Source organism: Uranotaenia lowii, chromosome 3 (genome assembly GCF_029784155.1).
Source record: "Uranotaenia lowii strain MFRU-FL chromosome 3, ASM2978415v1, whole genome shotgun sequence".
Taxonomy (NCBI): domain Eukaryota; kingdom Metazoa; phylum Arthropoda; class Insecta; order Diptera; family Culicidae; genus Uranotaenia; species Uranotaenia lowii.
In genome coordinates this window covers 20195071-20212849 of record NC_073693.1, presented here as the reverse complement: position 1 = coordinate 20212849, position 17779 = coordinate 20195071, and the positions used below count along the sequence as shown (strand labels likewise).

The following is a 17779-nucleotide window of genomic DNA, read 5'->3' as shown; positions in this document are numbered from 1 at the left end:
AACAGAGAAAAACATATCTCGCACTAAGTGTATCGCATTTACTTTAAGCTTTTTTTTATTAGTTATGAGAACTTTTATAAATATGCGATAGATGGATTTGTGTTGACTTAAATTTATTATAGACTTAATAATAAGTATTGCAGAATTTTATCCGGGCAATATTGGGTAAATGCCAAGTATTGTTGAAATGCAGAAAAAACAATGAAGAAAGTGAAAAAACCTTTAGAATCATTTGAAATTATGAGTTTTTTTCCAGCATTGCTGGGAAAAAAATTAATCAAACCGGGGGATCTAGAATCTATTTTTCGATCATTATCTACTACATCCTTTTTTTCCGATAAAAACCAAAATTAAAACAAAAACTACTAGAGTTGCTGAAACTGGCCCAATCGGCAAAACTGAGATTATCTATTGATTGTTATACCAGTTTCAGTCTTAGATCTGAAATTCGAATTGAAGCTTTTCTAACTAACGAAATTTAATGCAATTTCGAGGTTTTATTTCTAAACTATATCTACTGAAATAAAAATCCAATTGACTTTTCTCAAATTAGTTACATAATAAAGATTTCCTCATAGTTGAGTTGCGAATTTCTTTGAGTGATTCTCTTAACATCTCTATGTTTTCAATCCTATCTTCTTTCAGATTTAACAATAGAGATTTAATTTATTGAGATTTTGATGCCTTGTGTTGTTTCTTCAATTTCATGTTTTTTAGTATTGAGAACTTTACATTTTTGTTGAATGTTGTTTCGAAGATATGATATTGAAAATAAATTAAGAAACTTCAGTTCCTTTCTTTGGGCCTGATAGTAGCTTTGACTCTAAATTTTATATTTGAATTTGTTTCTCAAACTTGAATTGAAATTATGTTTCGATAATAGAAACTGAAATGTTTGCACGTGATGTATAAACAATTGTTGTTTGAAGATACCAGAAACTACCTTCTACGCAATAATAATGGTTATTTGAAGGCAATATATTGAACCCATATCCAGTTATTTTGTGTATGTAATATATGTATTATGTATTCTATGGGACGGCATATGCAAGAAGTCGATTCATAAGGGTCCTCGAGGAAAATTGGTCCGGGCCCCGATGGCTTAACCCGGCCCTGTTGATGGGTAAATAGCCTTCTCTCAAATTCTCATATATTGATATAGAAATCGTGAATTTTCAACTCAAGTTTAAGTTTTGAAATATAATCCTGATAAAGTAATGAACACTTTATAGTCAGCATTGAAAGGCTACTCAGAAAAGCTTTAATCGTATCAAAAATTGTCTTGAAAAAGATAAACTTGCTCATCCAGCTTTTAAACATTACTCAAACAAACTGCGATTAAAAAACTCTAAATAGAAATTTTGTTTGAGTGTATCATAAACCGCTTGGTTTGCCAATCAAAGTACACTGGATTCTTTTTTTAAACGATTGTTGTGTACGTGCAAAAAAAGAAATCGTGTAAAAAAAGTTCAAAACAACCGGGCAAAATTTCTCGCTCATTTCGAGTAAAGTGGCCAACTTGGACTATAAATCGTCCATTTCCAATCAGGTAGGCCATTCTGAAGTGATTTGAGTGAAATCGAGACGCTCAAAGGTTTGTTTTGAATTGATTTGTTTTGTTAGTGTAGATTTAGATATATTCCGGTTGTTCCGGAACTTCCGCAAAGTCTCTAAGTGGCCATTCCGGCCCATGTTTCTGTCGGAAAGCAACGTCCGAATCAATTTACCACCCAAAAGTAGTTTGAAAAAAAAGCGGGAGTTTATAGAACTTGTTTTCGACATGTTCGGAAATCGTCTTATTTCGAGAAAATCGTTTAAAAAAAATCGTTTAAAATAAAACCGTGTAAAATAAGATCGTTTAAAAAAAGAATCCAGTGTAATGCTATGCAGAAGAATCTACATGAAAGAATTGAAATTGAAAATGATGACACTTGATTGAATGCGGAGTGCAATGACTCTTTTTTTTTTCAATGGAGACCGTTAAAAATTGGCTAAAAGATTTAAACGTAAACCAACATTTTTTTTGGTGAGGTGAGACTAGAATTTAAATTGCCGAAGAAATGTGCGCGGAAAGCTTAAAGGGAAAGACGTCTCCAAAAGAATCATAGACATAAATTCTAAATTGCCCACCAAAGTGATAAATTTGTGGCCTTTACTGTTATTTTACCAATACTAAGCGGTTTGTCGCCTAGCACTGAATATCGCTTAGAAGACAGATGCTAATGGGTGGAATCCCTTTGCTGTGTCACCAACAGATGATGCATTGCGATAGGGCCACAGATATATGTGGAAACAGACTTTCAACTTAAAGAAACGACTCGAGCTCAGTGGTTTCTTTTGTCTTAAAAAGAAAATCATGTTTACACGTAGTGCAGCAACTCAAAATAAGAAAAAAAAGATAGTAGAATCTTTGAAAATTGCTCAAAATTAGTAAAATTATCATACTAAGTTCAACCAAAAAAAAAAAGGATATTGACTGTCAAATTCCAACCTGTGGTCAAGCGACACACCCCATTACGAGCCTCCATTTCACTCGTCCCATTTGGGGGGGCTAGCTGCTATCAAAGAGGAGGGGGTAATGTTTTATTAATCGTTGTTTGTCACAAAGCAATTTTCAATCGCAGGCCATTGAATCCTCCAGGGTTTTTTATGGACACGTATTTGACCGCGGTTGGCGATATGATAGTGGAGAGATGGGAAACAGAAAAAAAAATCAATGATATTAGAAATGTGACACAATATCTGAAATTTTCTGGGAAAAAGTGTCATATGTTTTGGCCATTCAAAGATACAAAAACTTGCACATTCAGATTAAATTAATTTTGTTTTAAATTTGTCACATTGTGTGTCAGCCTGCAATTCCTTCAATAAAAGGAACAATTTTTATTTTTCCAAGGATATATACATACCCACTACAAAGAAAATCCATATCTAGATCATTAAATCTAGTAAATGACTATGCGTTTTTTACTACCACTTGTCAATGAGAAAAAGATAAATGTTTGTGACAATTTTTCCTTCTGAATTTCTTGAAAATTTTCATCTGCTTTTCAAATAAAATAATGTATAAGTATTTTCAGCATAAATTGAACAAATTGAAGTTAATTCAGACTTTTCGGCTATGATGATGTTTTATAATGTTTTATAATGATGTCATTGTTAGAAAAACTCCTATCGACATTGCTCTTAAGTTTGATAATTCTTTAAGAAATTTATTCTGAACAAAGATTAATCAGGATTGACCCCAAGGTTTATGTTGAAAGCTAAAATATTTATGAACTGATTAAAGATTGTTTAAAAATCGACACACTCCAGCATATGCCATAGACATGTCACCGCATATCATTAAGTTCGTCCTCGAATCGGAACACTGTTTTTCCCCATATCCTATATGTATCGCATCTATTATTGTCTTGCGCAATTACCCCGACTCAACTTTCTCCGAATCTTTACCGAAGACCCCTCCCCATTCCGGAAGTTCTATGATTCTTTGTGTTGATTCATAGATATACAAAGATATTACATTGATACATACGTGGCCGTATCGTTGCCGGACACGACTTTTGACAACGATCAACAAGGACTGATGTACGGATTATGGCTATCAGTGCCCATTAGCAAAGCACTTGGGAGGTTTTTGGAATATTTAGTTACAATGCTACGGCATCGCGCAATGTGAAATGTTAAAGTAATTTTTTCGATTTTGTGTTGGAATGGAATGTAAAATAAGGCCTTTGTTCTTCTAGCTAATGTTACAGATCGAAGAAAATAAAAAATTTCCCAAAAACCCCCGCAAAGATTGTTGTAACAAATTATAAGTAAACCGGGCATATCGCTCGAATCACAACCTTGATTTCCTCATAGATTCCACTTATGCCAGCAAATGAGCCACTGAAAAATCTCCATTTCTTACGTATCGGTCGTGTGCCGCCAGGTTGATTTTATTCAAGGTCGGTTGCCATTATTATGACGGTCGCCATACTTTTTATGTATGGTAGCGATGGATGATGGCGTGACGGATTGTGTTAGCCCAAAACGGAAGGAAACGAAAGTAGTTAGCTAATCCATTTGGCACCCGTTTGGGGCTAAATACATAAGTAAATGCTACAAAGTCGGGAGCCGCCTCCTCCCTAGGCCCTGGTTTTAATTGCGACAAATTAATTGAATTCCGTCCTGAGGGTCCCGACCCGAGGTATTGATGTCCTTTGCTGTAGAACAATGCCGACGCTTGTTAAGCGCAATCTGATACAGTAACTAATGGTGATACTGTAATGAGATATTTTGATCAATTACCAAATTATGAAATTTTGACATTTCCTTCGAAAATTTTTGAAATATTTCAAATTTTGTCAATTTTTGAACAATTTTGTAAAAATTATTTTTCGGCAATTTTGACAGTAATTGCAAATTTCCAATTTTTAAAATTTACACATTTTTAACGTTTTGTAAGTTTTGTTATATTTTTCAATAAATTAACATTGTCAATTTTGGCAATTTTAACAATTCTGAAATTCTGACCATGACGACGACTATTCCTATAACATTGATAATTATGACAACTGTGCCCATTTTGAAACTATGACAATTCTGAACATTTTCACAATTGTAATTTTTTTTCAATTTTCAAAATTTTAAAAAGTTTGAAAATTCTGATGAATTTTGACAAACATGTCAATTTTATCAAGTTTGACAATTTTGATGATTTTTACAATGTTGAAAATATCGACGATTTTGTCGATTGCAATCATTTTGATCATTTTGGTCAATTTTGAATAATTTTTCAATTTTGTGCATTTTCTCAATTCTGTCATTTTTTTTTAAGTTTTTACATGAATTAGAATCGTCAATTTAAACCGTGATTTTCTTCTAAGGACTGATCAACCTGTTTTTTTTTAAGATAAATTGAATCAAAGCAATTGAAAGTTTTCTTTTAATTCAACCACGGTATACCATTTTTGAATTAAAGGGAATGTTTTGATTGCTTTGATTCAGTAGAATTATTCAACCAAGTAGGCTCAAAACACTAGAGGGATAGATAAATTAATGGGAAAAATGTTCAGATTATAAAATTAAATTCTAAAAAAAAACGAGTTGGTGCTAAACAACAAATTGGCGTTATGATTTTTTAAGTTCTAAGAAACTGTTGGGAATTGTCGGGCACAAATTAAATCTGATGGTAAAGAATGCAAATGTATCACATTTTTCTATTTCATGTGATTTTTCAATCCATTATGAATAACTCATGGATGAATGAGTTCTGGATAACTAAACGTAGCTCTGAGATTGGATTTTTATTTAAAACTCTTTATTGTTGAATTCTATTTTAAGTTTTATTTCTATTTCACTCTTTGAATGAATTTGATTCGAATTCTCATAACGGAATCATATTTAATGTAGATTTCGATGAATAAATAAATCTACATTTTTCTTTTAACTTTGTCGACTATTCAAATTCTACATTATTAATTTGTTATTTGAATCATTCCTTCAAACGAAGTTAAGATTCTGCTCTTCAATACTGAATTTTGTTTATCTTATTTTAATCGCCGCTGGGATATATTCTAATTTAATTTTTGGCATTTCGGCGAGTTGTGAAAATTCAAGGTAGAATATTTAGAAAGAACATGAAAGTATTATAGGTGGAAAGATCAAAGCTAGAGCGCTTTGGGTAGAAGAAATTGAATAGTTTCTATTCAATTTCTTCTATTCAATTTCTTCTACCCAAAGCGCTCTAGCTTTGATCTTTCCACCTATAATACTTTCATGTTCTTTCTAAATATTCTACCTTGAATTTTCACAACTCGCCGAAATGCCAAAAATTAAATTAGAATATATCCCAGCGGCGATTAAAATAAGATAACAGAATCACTTGGCTAAAGAAGGGGGGAAATGGGATAACAAAAATTACAACACAATTCACCACGATGCATTTGGCAAAAAAGTAAGGCATCGGATGGATAATATGCGAAAACAAAAAAGTAGCAACCATCCGATGTACCTAAAAAAGTAGCACGCATCGATAGAATTGGCTTAGCAATAGAACAGCACATGTGAGCGCTGCTTGGGTGATTTTTTGCCCGGTCGGACACAATCTCACATGTGTTCGACCCGTCCGTGTTTCAATGTGGGTAGGAATGCGATGGGTTTCTTCATCGCTTCCTATCAACATTGAAACGGCGCGCGGCAAAGAATCACGCAAGTAGTTCAAAAGCTGTTCACACAACAAAAGCCCTGCTCACATTTTCACCAACTATTCAATTTCTTCTACCCAAAGCGCTCTAGCTTTGATCTTTCCACCTATAATACTTTCATGTTCTTTCTAAATATTCTACCTTGAATTTTCACAACTCGCCGAAATGCCAAAAATTAAATTAGGGTGAATTTTGTTTAAGAAAACTGATATCAATTTATAGTATTTTTTAGATTTTGAATCTTTATCAGAACAAAATTTCAATTGGTTTTCAGAATTTTAACTGAATATAAATTTTAAATGCAGAAGCCACTAGTTTTTTTAATTTATTTTCTGCACAATAATTTGAGACTTGAACTCTGAATTGTATTTTTGTGGTTCACAAGTAGGTATATTTCTAAAGGAGAATTTTGATTATAATTTTGACTTTAAATTTTTCAACTAAAACTTTATTGTGGGGATGAATATTTAATCTAATTGATCTATTGAGTTTGATTAAACGATCTGAAGTTTTATTATGCAAATTTTTAAGCAGAAATAAAGCTTGTTTTAGAACAAACAAACTTTATTAGATTTACAGTAAAATATAAAAAAAAACGGAGCTCCCTAGAAAAATTGCCCCGGGATCCCCGACTACTTATTGCGGCCCTGGCTGCAATGAAAAAATTGATTTCTGTAGAATTTTGGACGGTTCATGGGAAAAATATTTACTCCGTTCAAAAATCAGTCTCTAAATGTCTGACAAAAGCGAACGAAAAAAAATGGAATGAATTGATTTGTGTTTTGAAATCAGATTCTCAGGATATTTTTAAAGTTTTTGACGGAAATAGATTTATGAACATAAAATATGAATCTCATATGGAAACATTCTTCAAAAAATTCTATAGAAACCGCTATTTTAGGTTCATGCCAGAAATATGGTACCTCGCGTAAATTTGATCCCATCGATAAAACTTTTCAAAAACTTTGGTTTTTGAGATAGCAGTTTTAATGGCAAAAGTAAAAAAAGTCAAACTTTCGTAGAAATACTGTATCTCAGGCCACACAAATTCTAGAAAGCTCAAATTTTGTGAAATCATAGTTTGATAGTACGCAGATTTGATCAAAAAATATCTTAGAGTAAAAAGTTTTGGAAGTTCAAAATCAAAGAGACAGTGCGCATGCTTCCCATTTCTATATAATTATGAACGGAACTATATATTTCAGGTGTGCAGTGTGCATGCAGAATAAAGTAGCTTTATATTCCAGGATCAGGACTTAATGTTAAAACTTCAGTTTTAAAACTTTAATTCAGATTTAGATACACAGTTTGGATATGGGATTAAAAATCTTATAAATTTTTATAATTGAAGTTCGGATTCAAAAGTAAGAACACAAAATTCTGGGATAGGATTCAGAATTTACAATCACATTTCTGCAAAACATTTTCAAGAATTTATGTGTTGTATTCCGATATGAAATTCTCAATTGAGAGCCATTAAAAGCCAGGTATTCTACTATATTAAGCAAAAATAATCAGAACGGTAATAAAAAATGGTGATTGAATTTCAAAAAAAAATAAACAAAAATCAAATCAATTGCTTCTCAAGGGGGGGAGGGGAGGGGGTGGTTTTCTTTTGTGACTAATCGTTTCCTGTAAAATTTTTGCTTGAAAAATTCATACATAAAGAATAGTAAAAGAAGTGATACTAAGAGTATCTCATTATTCGGGTTTAGGTTCTTTTATATTAATCACGGTGTGTTTCGTAGAAGGACTTAAAGAAAAAAAAATACAGTAACACTTATTTTTGCATGGGTAGAAAGTAGAGCTTATTCCGGTTCATTTTCACCGAAAATTGAAATATTTTGTCGGTGACCCCCCATACAAAAATTTTTTTTGAAAATTTTCTATTTGAACTCTTCGAAAAATAAATCAATTTTTAGTGTTTTATAATTTCAGAGGTGCTAACTCTCATAGTTTCAACTTAAAATATTTTAAAAACTAAACTCAACAATGCCATCAAAAACTTTGAAATATTTTCAAAATTTTTAAACTAGTTACAGAGCTGTTTAACAGAAAAAAATGCCTAGAGAGTGTCTTTTGATCCTAAAATTTAAAAATTTGCTGGCAAATCATGTCAGCAGTCTGAGAGGGATAAATTATCTGAAATTATTAGAATCATCTCAAATAATATGAATCCATTTAAATCCATTATCATTAGATTTTCTGATTGTGGCAACACAGGAGGGAATTTTATTGAAAAAAGCTCAATGATTAAGAAAATAAGTAAACACTAGGAACCCCTATAACTTTTTTACGATAACGCTTATCGTGATGCGATGTGGAGTAGAAACGTTTGTCTTAATTTAAGCTTTGAAAAAAATAATACCTCAATGAATATTGAAAGGTTAACGATACGTTAAAAACTATATTTGTTAAGAAATCAGTTTTTATTCTTCTCCTGAGTTAAATTTCTCAAAATTCCATTCGCACTTCAGACTGAATGCAAATCGCTACAGCAGTTCAATCTAGCTTAAAATTTGCTTGTTACTGTCTTTTGATACAGTGATCATTATAAGCCCGGAGTTTCCTTTAACCTTTTTATTTTTATTATGTCCTAGCCCAATTTTTGTAACCCTGCTGCACTCTGTGATTCTTCCATTTTATTCAAAGAACTCTACTGTTAAAGTTAAATAATCTTAGCTTCTACGGTTTGCAACCCAGTATATTATTTAAATAATCTCTCAAATTCATTGTTTTAAATAAAATTTTACAGTTTTTTGGAAATAATTTTATTTATTGGACGAACCTTATCTAAAACTGTGATAAATTTGAAATCTTTCCAAAAAATGCATTTCAATCTTTTTGTAGATCTTAAATGTACAAAAATTAACAGTACTGTTGGCAAAAGTGAATTGCAAATGATCGATAGCAAGTTAGCCTGCAGCGCGTAAGATCCATCATATTTTGTTCATCCCTTACTTATTTTAGTTATTCTACTGTACACTGAAGTTCTTCTTCTAAATAGAACCATAATGAAGCATTAATGTTACAGTAAAACAATCATAACTTCTACAATTTTATAACAATATGGTAAAAACTATAAAAATCATTCGTTTGAATAAACCACAGAGATCCATAAAAACGATTGTATCCCATTTACCCGAAAACCATTGCCCAGAATGAATTTTTCCCAGAATGACAAATACCCAAAATTAAACCCCAGAATGAACCATTTCCCAGAGAAAAATTCCCCAGAATGCACCATTTACCAGAAATTTTTTTCCCAGAATGGATCATTTCCCAGAATTTTTTTCCCCAGAATGGAACATTTCCCAGAATGGCACAAATCCCAGATTTTTTCCTCTTATTTTTATTTGTTTTTTTTTTCTTATGAATTCTTGTAAATTTCATATGATTCGAAATTCATTTTTTCAAAATGATTTTTTTAAATGAAACTACAACTTTGAAATTTTCCAACTAAATTTATTTTAAAACCAATATTGTGCTTTTTTGATGTTTTATGGTACTTTAATTGATTCAATGCTTACCATGGTCCTTTAAAAAACCGTTTTGGTATCCGACTCCTCACGCTGCGCGTTCGAACTTGAAAGACGTTTTGTCCTTCACGCTGTCGCGTGGCGGATGGGACTAAGGGATCACCCCTAGCTTTCACGCAGACCTAGGAAGCCCCGGCAGACCTAGACCTTTGTGCCGCCTCAGCCCCTTCATCCTCGTTGGTTGCGGCTTTGCCGCAAAAGAATAAAGTTATGAAACCCCCTTTTTTGTAACAATTCCTTTTTTTATTATTAATTTCTAGTAAGGATAAATGTTTTCAATTTTCTGGGAAATGGTTCTTCTGGCGAAAAAAATTTCTGGTAAATGGTTCATTCTGGTGAAAAAATTTCTGGGAAATGGTATATTCTGGCGAAAATTTTTTTGGGGAATGGTTCATCTGGGGAAAAAAATTCTGGGGAATGGTTCTTTCTGGCGATTGAAATTCTGGGGATTTTTCATTCTGGGCAATGGTTTTCGGGTAAATGGAATACAACCATAAAAACAAAAAAAAACGCATAATCTGGTCTAAAATCATCGATAAAATTGAAATTTCTCTTTAAAAAAAATCGTTCTTGATCATGAATTCGAAAATATCAACGGTACTTCAATTCTTAAGAAAAAATGAAGTTCAAATTATTGATAGAAAATTTATTCACCATTAATATGAGAAAAAGAAATTGAAATTGATGTTATGTAGCGGAGGACAAGAGGATTTAAGTGCAAGTACTTCAACTTTTAACCAAATTTTATTGAAAACTGGTCTTCTTAGATATGTTTAAATTTAATTTTAACCTTTAAATTTTATTAAAAAATGCCATAAACGAGTGACATCCTCAAAAGTTTAATTTTGTTTTCTAAAGTGCGTACCCAGAGCCTGCAAATATTGTGAAAATATTTCAATAAACAATTTTGAAAAAAAAAAGAAAAGATTTTTGATATTTTGTTGGAAACCATATGTCAATTCTGGATAACCATTATGGAAATTTTTCGAGTTTCAATTCTATATAAGAATTAAGAGTATAAATTTCAAATCCAAATCTTAAAAATTGTTCGTTATTTTAAATATTTTCTTTTACTTTATATTGCGAAATGATACGTTTCGAACATGGAAAATGAATCTCATTTAAGTTTTAAATGCAAAACCAAGACTCGAATCAGGATTTTGTCCCAATAATGAACCGAACTGAAAATCAAGAATAATAAACTGGATACAGATTCCACAATCCGGTCACAGGCAACAAATTTAGATAAAAAAAATTTGAACCACAGCATCGGAAATGATTCAAACTTAAGATCACTATATGTTTTTCCGCACTTATCCGGGCAGGGCGAGGACGGGCTTTTTCATCCAAAGCCTTGCAAAATCCGAGCATTCGATTTCAAAGATTACAACCCGAAATCTGGGCTATATCCAGACACATTGAGCCGTAGCCCGTTGCGTAGAGGATAGCCTTCAAGTCTTCTAAGCCAGCGGTCATGAGATCAAATCCCCATCACGGCATACATTGTACACTTTCTGTGGGTTGGTGGTTTGAGCATCCGTGAGATGCTAGCCATCATATCCTCGAAAGATGTACGCTAAGAGTTAAGAAAAATAAACTCTTTTAGGAAACATCTAGCTTCATTGAGATCCTGTATGTGTTTGTGTTCGTTTTTTCTCTAAAAAAAATAGGAAATCTTCAATTAAAATACATAAAACTCGAAAGTTGTTTTTTTTTCTTCATCGAAACACATCAGCCAGTTTATTTGTATAAACTTTGTTAAAAAAAGTGTTTTGGACGCAAAATACATAACTGTTATCACGCAATTTTAACTTTTCTTTGACTTTGCAAATAAAAAAATCCAACCACGGTCTAATCTTATTGAAAATTCGATATTCGAGACTAAGGACTGTACCCAAAATTCATGCACCAACTTCTTCTGTGAATAACTTTCGATTGCGTTTTTCGAGTACAGTCTTAACATATCTATCAGCAAGTTAGAAGTTTTTAGAAAATATGTGGTGAGTTGTGGACCTAACACAAGATTTAGAGGTTTTGGTCTTAGTTCTGAGTCGAGATTTTTACTCTTGATTCCCTTTAGTCGTTCATCAAAATTTGATGAAGAATTAAAAATTTTGAGTTTAGAGAAGAACATTTTGCATGACATTTTTTGAGTTTAGAGAAGAAATTTTTGCATGACATTTTTTGGACCCTCATGATGGGGAAAACCCTAAACCACCTCTCCCCACGTTCCTACGGCCATGATCAATATTATCATCTCCGAGATTTGAATATTGAATAAAATACTGTAGAAATATTGGAAATATTTCTACACAAATTCACACATATAGGATCTCAGTGAAACTTCATGTTTCTTTGAAGAGATAAAAATTCTACTTAATACTAAGCGTACATCTTTCAAGAAAATGATGACTAGGATCTTACAAAATCTGAAACCACCTGCCCAGAGAAAGTGAACTATGTAAAGCTTAGTTCATTTAGAAATAGGACAGTTACGAATGCGTGTATCTAAAAAAAACTATTTGTTTGATCGGAATGCTTTCTATGGAGGAAATGAAGGTATTTTTATGATAATTCATAAAAAAATTGAAAAAAAATTATTAGGGTAAAATACCTAGATTTCGACAGTATAGACTTGATTTGTCAGAAAAACCATGTATATAAACTACACAGCAAAAAAAAATGTAACGATGGCCGATGTAATTTTTGAGGATGTAAGCCAATAAATGCAAAATTTTTGATTTTTGTTTTATTATCACATCGATTTTATGTACACAACTTGAACAGGTCACATAGTGTAATATCACTACCTAATATATAGTATCACATCAAGTAGCCAATGTTTATCATATTTGACGTTAAAACAAATTTTCATATCAAAAAGTGAGAAGAAGATTGTGGAGCTCAGAAAGATTTGTTCTCTTGGTAAGTCATACCAATTAACTTTAAAACTCATAGCAAAACTATTCATCCCAATTTTTTTTCCATTATTTGTCATTTTGCAGGAAATTGCGCTTGAATGTATCAGTCAAACAAAATGATCCGGAGACTTGAAACAACTGGATGTGAAGGTGAATATTTTTTCCATTCTTTCACCATCTCTATGAACTTTTTCTTTAAATTGTTACAGAAATGCAGTGTTAAGGTTTGCAATCACCTAGTGCCATGGTTATCCAAGGGACATCCATTTATAAGGAAGGAATTGGCCAAGTTGGCCGAATGAGGAATATCGCTGTAACGTTTCAGCGTGATGATTATTGTCAGGAATCCAGATCCTTCTGTGGAAAAGCTGTCAAGGATCTAGAAATTTAGTAGATTCTGCCCCGTGCAACTGTCTGGATTTGGTTGTTGCAAGCGCATTAATTCTTAAAATTTAAGTCGGATTGCTCAAAAATGTGCTTCGTATCCGTACAACCAGAAAATGGAGGACCTCTTCAACGATAGGAACAAACTTAAACAGAAACTTTAGATAATTGATAATTTAGTAAGGAAAGTGATTTTAAATAAAAATTGACTTAAGACCAAATTTGTAAATAAATTTTTAGAAAAATTGAATCGCAATTTTAATCTGATTATCCTACATGTAAGGATCAACCAAAATTTTAGTTCTTAAATTTTAATTTTAAAAATTGAAACAGTTATCAAGCGAAAGTAAAATTATTAAAATGAAAACCTCAAATGAAAACGGCTTACGATTTCTTCAAAAGTTGTCGGTACATAATTTGCGCGCTCGAATTTGTCTACTACGATACATTCATTGTATATTTTCTTGAACATCAAAATGATGTAATATTAGGTACCATTTGCGACTCAGGTTATGTGCACTTTTTCGATGTAAAATCACAACACTTTTTTTTGCTGTATTTGACTAAAGTTTTTCATTTCAAATGTAATTGGTTATATGAATCAGATTTTTTTCTTTATTCTCTACCTTTTTTATTGATCAAAAGTTTCAAAACAACGTTTTTATTAGCCTTTTACTAAAACCTCTCGATGATCTAGTTTTCGACAAGCATATTTCCACCTCCTTTGTTAGCTCAGCAATATGAGTATTTGCGTATTGGAATTGCTTGTCTACTTCAAGGCGTTTTTTACACAATGGAAACAGTATAAACATACAGAAGAAGATGGGTGTCGAAAAATAGATTATTGGGAGAATTTTCAGCGCTAGTTTTCGACAGCTCAAAAAACAGTTGAAATTTCATTAAATGTTAGCAAAAATATTCAATAAATTACCGAAAAGATTGATCTCAGAACCTTAACCTTTCCATTGATTCCTTTTATGTTGCTTTTAATCAAATAAAAGGGGGGGGGGGGGTTCGTGATTCAAAATCATTCTTATTTGGTCGTTGGAATTGAATTTCACAGGTGGTTTAGAATGTTACTTTTAAATTATTTATTTACAACTATTCAATAATTTATTTAGAGGAATTTTTATATTCAAGGTATTTTAAATTGGGAGAGCAAAAATAGAAAAATATGAAGCTTGAGTCACCAAACAGAAACATAAGCCTTTCATTAAAATTTTGTCGAAAACTAGCTCCTGTCGAAATCTAGAGTATCTACCCTAGTTTTTTGCAAGAAATATTTCTACTTTATTCTTGGTATCTTCCATCGGCCGGCGCACACTTTTTTCCAGTCATGTTAATGATCAGTTTTTCCCACTTGAACCTCGTCAAATCTGTGTTTTGGGTGGCTGCCTCTTCTCCTTTAATTTCCGCCACTTTTTGGCCAGGTACTTCACTTTTGAAAGAAACTGAAGACAATTTGGTGGATTCAGCTGTTTCGAAATTAACAAAACTTGATTATTTTTGTGCCACTAAATACGTTTTTACTGGCAAAATCTGACAAAAACGAACTTGAAGCATAATCGGTTAGTTAAGATCGCAGGTCGCGAAATAAACCTACACGACCTACTTTTTTAAGCTTTTCAAACCTGCGAAAATCAAAGTTTTTGTTTGAAAATTGTGTTTTTTCACAGGAGCAGAGTATTGGTAAATCATTATATTTTTTACAAACAACCAGCAAATACATACTTCAATCTGCAAGTGACCTTGCCACGATCAGAAATGTAATAGGATTCAACCGCTGAAATTTGTTTGAAATGGGGTCGATTATCAGAAATTACCTGTCTCACTAACAACAATTAGTTGTTTGAGGTGAGGTTGGTGAGGTTTCAATGACTCATAAGGAAGGGAACTGTGCAAAATAATTTTTCTCTTTTTTTTATTGCATCCTAAATATCTCGAAAACGCGTGTATTCTAAAATTAAAAAAAAAAGTTAAACTTTTCGAATTTTTGAAAATGCCGATTTTTTAAGATAAGTTTTAATCATTGGAAAATAAGCTTTTAAGAAAAGATGCTTACATACATAGAAACAGACATGTTTGATTTTTTTCTATACTTATTTTAATTAGATTTAATATTTTTGATTTCAATTTCCTAATCCTAATCGGTAAAGTTTTTTGGATAAGTTATTCAAGTTCCAGTTATTGCACCTGAAAATAATGTCATTGAATTTTGTCCTTATTATAATTTGAAAAAAAAAGAGCCTTGGAATATTTCAAAGAATCCTCCTGTTGACATCAACCGTGAAGAACTTCGCCCAAGTAATGATTGCACCACCACCACAAGTCATAATTTGTCATCACATCGATCGATTGTCAATTTCATTTCGAGGATAAAATCAGGTCATTTCTCGATATCAACAGGTATCATCGATTTATGGCTTTCACCCATAGCAGAGTGGGGGAGTGACAACCGTTTTCCTATCATTTCACCACGCCACAGCCACTGTAATTACTTTGTGGAACCTATCAAGGGCCAGCCTTCGACGATGGTTATCACGCAAAAACATTTCCAAATTGCACGGAATCTGTTTTCAACCACACAGCCCCAAATTGGGCCACAAAGTTCAGTGATGATTCACCGACCCACAAACCATCATCAGATATTATCTTCCCAAATTTAACCCTTTATATGCACCTTGTGAATTTCCGGAAGTTTGAGGGTGGGGCGGTGATTCCTCGAAGTTATTCCTAGAGCCGTGGAGCAGCTGATTTTAACTTTCCAATTTCCCCGGAGCGGAGTTAAAACGAAAAGCGACAGCGAGTACTAGTAGTAACGATTAAAACACAGACAGACAGATACCGGAAACCGGAAAGCAAGTTTTCGCGTTTTCGAAAGAAAGAACCGTGTCAAGCGGATCCGACGCCTAAGATTGAACTGAAAACCGAGCACCAAATTCGGAAGCGAATTTTCCTCTTCTCGGATCCAGCATTTCTCAATGCCCCAAGTATACGCCTATTCTAGTGGCATATGATTAGGTATATTCCATAGGTTCAAGTTTCGAGGTGCGGCTTTTTCCGTTATGCTTCATGGCGTTCGTTTTTGGGATGCCGACAGGCGGGCGAGCAAGAGTTTTTTTTCTGTAAAACGGAATCGTGTGTTCGACAACGAGATCTGCGGTAAGACATCCTATATGACGATTGAAAATATTTACTAAAATATTTCGAGATTAAACGGTCCAAAGGATGGTACAAATACCCCCACTTATTTTATCATCCCTCCAAGGGAATAGTTCGTGCCCTCACGGCAGCAAGCTTCCAAGTTAATCTAATTTTTTAATTGCACTTGTACATGAAGCAAAACCCCCACCCTGTTTTATCAGATTAATTGTATAGTTGTTACCTCGTTTTCCCATTTTGAATCAGGATATTCCGAGGTAAAATTCTGTAAACTTACACAAGACATCGTTTCTCCTCAATCCGATGCATGCAGTGTCGAAATTCTGCCCACGGGACACGGTGGCGCCGATAGTTTCTCCATAAAAGATGGTGTCAGTTTGAGGGTTAGATTCAGAAAGGCAATAGACAAAAAACGATATCTTTTAATAATTGTTAAAAACCTTTAGAAATTATACAAGTTTAGTTAAATTCATATAATAAAAAAAAAATCAAATCTGAACTCTCAAAATTCCAAAGAAAAATGAGAATCATAAAGTCTGCCTATCGGTGGCTCACCATTACATTTTCACCCCCTGATGGTGGTTTCGCTTTCGTTCGGATGAAGTCGATATGGCACGGTGCCATCATATTTTTACTTCAACCAACTGGAAAATACGGAAGATTAATTTACACTCGATGATCCCCTAGCTAGGTACATATTTTTGTACGAAATTGTCTTGTCCACGTGTTTTTGGGCGTCAATTTTCGTTCTTGTTTTTCTTCTTCGGAATTATTCTGCCATTTCCGCTGCGCTTGATTGATTTTTGGCGAGACAAATTTATCGGCCGTCGTTCGGAGTAGCAGAAGATTTTTTCCGCAAAGCAGTTGTAATAAATTCGGTGGTTTTATGCTTGCTATCCAAAAAAAAATCTAATTCTCCATGAGCACATTAGGTGAAAAACAGATTTAAAAAAATGTGAACTTTAAACGCGATTCATGTTTTATTTTTTGTTCAATTCGTAATTTTAAATCATCTGTAAAATGTAAGTGGTCATCTTCATAATCCATAACGGATGGAAAATCTTTCAACCAAATGTTATAATACAAGTATAATATATAATACAAAAAAACTCAATATTATACTCATCGTAGACATTACATTTCAATTAAAATAATCAACTGACTCTGTAATAATAGTACATGGCTTTGGAAAAAATTGAATTGCAATTCTTACGAAGCAGCATCCCATGTTGACTTTTTAAGTCATCCAAAATGTAATAAGATGAAACTACATAGTAGGAAGGGCACGAACGCGACAGATTGTGATAGGAAATGTCGTTGATCTAAACGGATGGAGGCGCATGGTAGCCTGAATGATGCACTGCGGATGAAATTCTTTCATCTGCTGACGGCTAGATGGCAGCACCAAGATGCGTTGAATGACGACGAACATTAGTATGTTTATGATGCTGAGGCAATTTTATAAGAATTTTTATTTCTAAGATAGCAATTTTATTTAAAAAAGTTCTTATTCGAAATCGCATTTATTCAAAGTAAATTTTAATGGGTTGTGATATTTACATAATTATATTGATGGGTAGAT

The 17779-nt window shown here is 32.9% G+C and overlaps 1 protein-coding gene across 1 annotated transcript in view; it reads right to left on the bottom strand.

Annotated features, from left to right (window-relative positions):
- The window catches only part of LOC129754524 (calcyphosin-like protein), a 53121-nt gene extending 37171 nt beyond the window's left edge, over positions 1–15950 (bottom strand). Inside the window, exon 1 of the mRNA XM_055750652.1 lies at positions 15716–15950. The gene's annotated coding sequence lies outside the window, so the exon portion shown is untranslated. The remainder of the gene's footprint in view (positions 1–15715) is intronic.
- Positions 15951–17779: the final 1829 nt, after the last annotated feature.